The sequence below is a fragment of the Myodes glareolus genome, chromosome 5 (assembly GCF_982192425.1).
Source record: "Myodes glareolus chromosome 5, mMyoGla1.1, whole genome shotgun sequence".
In the NCBI taxonomy this organism is placed as follows: Eukaryota; Metazoa; Chordata; class Mammalia; order Rodentia; family Cricetidae; genus Myodes; species Myodes glareolus.
Window position 1 is genome coordinate 68,260,500 of NC_142030.1, and position 4,045 is coordinate 68,264,544.

Here is a 4,045-nt window from a genome sequence, read left to right on the forward strand (position 1 = left end):
ATGGCTCAGCAGTTAAATGTACTTGTAGCACGAATTCTAGTTGGTTTCAATAATAAAAACCTGGAGTCAGATATTAGTGGGTGAAGGCTGAGAGATCAGAGAAGCAGTGCAGTCAGCCACTAGAGAGACCTTTTACCTCCACCAAATCCTTAGATTGAAGAGGCGATCCTGTCTCTACGAATCCTCAGACTGCCTGCTCAGACTGAATCCTCAGACTGTATCTGAGCTCCTGTCTCCTCCCACCTTATATTCCGTTCTCCACCCAGCCCATGTCACTCCTGTCTCCCCCTCCCTAGTGCTGGGATCACCTTTGTGTGAGCTCTGTTTCTCTTATAGACAGAGTCAATCTCGTGTAACCCAGGGTGGTCTTGAACTCAAAGACATCCACCTGCCTCTGTCTCCCAAGTGCTGGGATTAAAGGTGTGTGCCATCACTTCCTGGCTTCTATAGCTAGCTTCTGGCTTAGCTCTGCACTCTGATCTTCAGGCAAGTTTTATTTGTTAGCTCACAAACAAAATATCACTACGTGCACCAGAGGCTGTTTCAAAGGTTTGGTTCCCAGCCCTGACACATCGACTCACAACTACCCACAACTGCCATCCCAGAAGATCTGATGTCTTCTTCTTCAAGGGCTTTGCCCATATATATGTAAGCAAAACACCCATATGCATAAAATAAAAATAAAGAGTTTTTTTAAATTTAAAAATACTATTCAAACTTTTGTTCTCATCTCTTGTAATTTTTTTCTTTGAGATAAGTTCTCACTTTGTCATCCTGGCTGACATGGAACTTGCTATGTGAACCAGGCTGGACTTGATCTACTTGTCTCTGACCCTGAGGGCTGGAAATAAAGGTATGTACCATTATGCCTGGCTACTATAAATCTTTTATAATCTGTTTTATGAACACAGACTTACTAGCATACAGTTGCCTTTATTATTTCTGACAAACAAAAATTGTTCATATTCTAGCAATGACAAATTCTTGTGCTAAAAGCACACTAGAATCACAGGACAAGAAAAGTTTTTGTAATAATAGCCTGTAGGCTCTAACTAAATTTCAAAATAGAAATTGTATATTTTTCTCCTTCATTTTGATCTCAGCTCAGAACTCAAGATACTGAAAGGAGATCCAGTTAATTCTGGCTGAGAGTGGCATAGAACCTTGGAAGGTCTGTGTACCTTTCCCCATCTCCTGTGTGGGCTGGCGAAATTGTGGCCACAGGGACCATCAGCAAACAGGACTGTCTCTTGCTCAGCTGTGCTTTCTGTGCAGACAAAGCATGGGAATCCACAGGTCGGGGTCTTAAGGAGCTGCTCGGCTTTGCACAGCTTCATGGTAGAACAGAGCAGGCACAAGTGTGGATTTTGAAGTCAGAGGTTCTGGTGGGTTCTGCCATGAGCCAACCTCAGAACATCGAGCATCTCACCTCCCCAAGTTCCAGGTCCCTCATCTCTGAAATAGAGATGACCATAATACATCTCATGAGTGTAAATTCATGATAATTAAACCAGACAATGCTGCAGAAATATCAGTCAACCATTTACATAGGCAGCAATGAAAACGAGGAAGCACTTGCTGCATATTTGAAGCTGGACATAATAGCACACGCCACTCATCTCAGCACCAGGAAAGCAGGAAAGAAGGATCGGGAGTTCAAGGCCATCCTTGGCTATAGAATGAGTTTGAGGCTACCTTGGATTACATGAGACCCTGTCTTAAAAAGATTTTTAAAAATTATTTAAAAAGGAGGGGGGAGGACACCTGGAGAGATGACTCAGTGGTTAAGAACACTGACTATTCTTCCAGAGCACCCGGGTTCAATTCCCAGCACCCACATGGCAGCTCACAACTGTAACTCCAAGATCTGACACCCTCACACAGACATGCATGCAAGCAAAATACCAAGGCACATAAAATAAAAATGAATTATTTTTAAAAGATAAAGAATATATACATACATATTTATTTATCAGCATATGTCTGAATAATATGTTTACTTTGTACAAGTTGGGTTTTTTGAGATTTATTTTTATTTTTTAATGTATGTGTATGTGGGGATGTATCTGAAGTTATGGCTAAGTGGTTAAGAGCACTATCTGCTCTTCCATAGGGCCTGAGTTTGACTTACAGATGCCACCATCTGTAACTCCAGTTCCAAGACCTCCAACGCCCTCTTCTGGCCTCTGCAGGCATCGGGCACAAAATGGTGTGCATAAAAGTAGGCAAAACACCCATATACATAAAAATTAAAACAAAAACAAGTAACACTCAGAACAGTTAAAATAAATAAATAGAATTTTGTTGCTGTGGTGTGTGTGTGTGTACGCGCACACGCGTGTGTACAAATGCAGGCGCCTGAGGACCAGAAAAGAATGTTGGATTCTCCTGAATCTGTGAGTCACCCAACTGAATATGCTGTGAGTCAAACTCAGGTCCTCTGCAAGAACAACAAATGCTCCTAACCACGGAGTCATCTCTCAGCCCCTCTTGTTTTGTTTTGCTTCTTTATTTTGTGGTTTGTTTTGTTTTTGAGACAGAGTCTCACTGTATAGTTTTGGGTGGCTTGGGCTGGGACTAAAGGGGCAGCGGGCCTCGCGACTTTGGAGTTTGGAGAGAAGGTTACTTGGGTTCACAGTTCTAGAGGCTTCAGTTTATAGTTTTACTTGTTCCATGTTTTGGGCTTGTGGGAAGGGAGAGCATCGTGGCAGCAGGAGCTCGTGGCTAGCCGAGGCTGCTAACTTCACGGCAGCCAGGCAGCAGCTGCACAAAGGTTTTATTTCAATTAATGATCTACGCAGCCACTTATGTTTCTATAACCAGCCATCTCTTCTCCATCACACTCTTATTTACAGCTGTTTTTTTTGTTCCCTCCTCTTGTATTTTGTAAGCATTCCGTTTGATGCAGTTGGATTTGTAACCAAGCGCTTGTACGTTCCTATTTCTTGTTCAACAGGTGGAGATCATCTAGTCCTGAGATTCCAGGAGTGTTTTAGTGGCTGATAAGCCTCCTTAAAGCTTGCCGGTCTTCAGCGAGGGAAAGCACCCAGCTGCTTTTTTTTCTATTTTTAGGAAGGATGCAGAAAATCTGTCAAAAGTTTAAAACTTTCCACTGCCCAGTAAAAAGACTAGCTCGCTCACTGCAAAGGGCAACCTGTTGGGTTTCACAAAGCCCCTTTCACCGTGTTTAGCTTTGCTTATTAGCTGCCTTGCTAGATATCCCCGTGTATATTTCATTGGCATTATGAGATCACAAGCCAGCATTAAAATGAAAGCTACTCTGTGGACACCCTTCATTTTAAGACTAATCTGAGAAAAAAGGGGGTTCCCTTAATATTGTTAAGGAGATTAGCATGTCTGGCAGACACTCTACTTAAAGGGAACCCCAAAAGAGAAAAGACCAAATAAGACTTTCAATATTGAAAGAAACCTGTCTCTGAAGGTCTGTGGCAATTTAATGTAGGAAATTCTTCTGAAGCTTAATAGCATCTCAAAAGCACACATTTCAAAAGTAATTTTGTTCTGAATTAATTTGAGAAAAAATATATTTGATACTTGTTTTTAAATACATTGATTGTCTTATTTATAAACCTTGAGGAATTTGTGAATGGAAGCAAATCATAGTAAAAATAATCAAAACTGTCCTCACTCTTAGATCTGATCCCCATAGCTCACCTTTTGCATGTACTTATACAGGTTCATAGGTTTATTTTTATTCCTATCAGTGTTAAATTAGAGACAAACTAAAATAACATTTAGAAAAACCTCAACAATGCTTCATTTAAACTACATTTTTTAGAGGCACCTATTGTTTCTATTGTCTGGCAATTATTATAAGAAATGAGTGGTTCTAAAGATTCTCAAAGCAAACAAACAAAAACCTACCAACAAGAAGGCTAAGTGTACGCTGTCCTATTTTGCCTTTGACCTTACCAGAGATAAAAATCAGGAAGAAGAAACTGCCTCTATAGCCTGGCTGTTTGCCAAGAAAGCCCATCTTAAAGGAGGATTAGGCATAAGTGAAGTGTGGATTTGAAGCAATGTT

General features: G+C 40.9%; 1 long non-coding RNA gene across 1 annotated transcript; it reads left to right on the forward strand.

Annotated features, from left to right (window-relative positions):
• Nucleotides 1-294: 294 nt before the first annotated feature.
• On the forward strand, nucleotides 295-3,791 carry LOC146894940 (uncharacterized). Its single transcript, XR_015001144.2, has 3 exons — nucleotides 295-648; nucleotides 754-853; nucleotides 2,957-3,791. It is a non-coding gene; the product is annotated as an uncharacterized LOC146894940 (long non-coding RNA).
• Nucleotides 3,792-4,045: the final 254 nt, after the last annotated feature.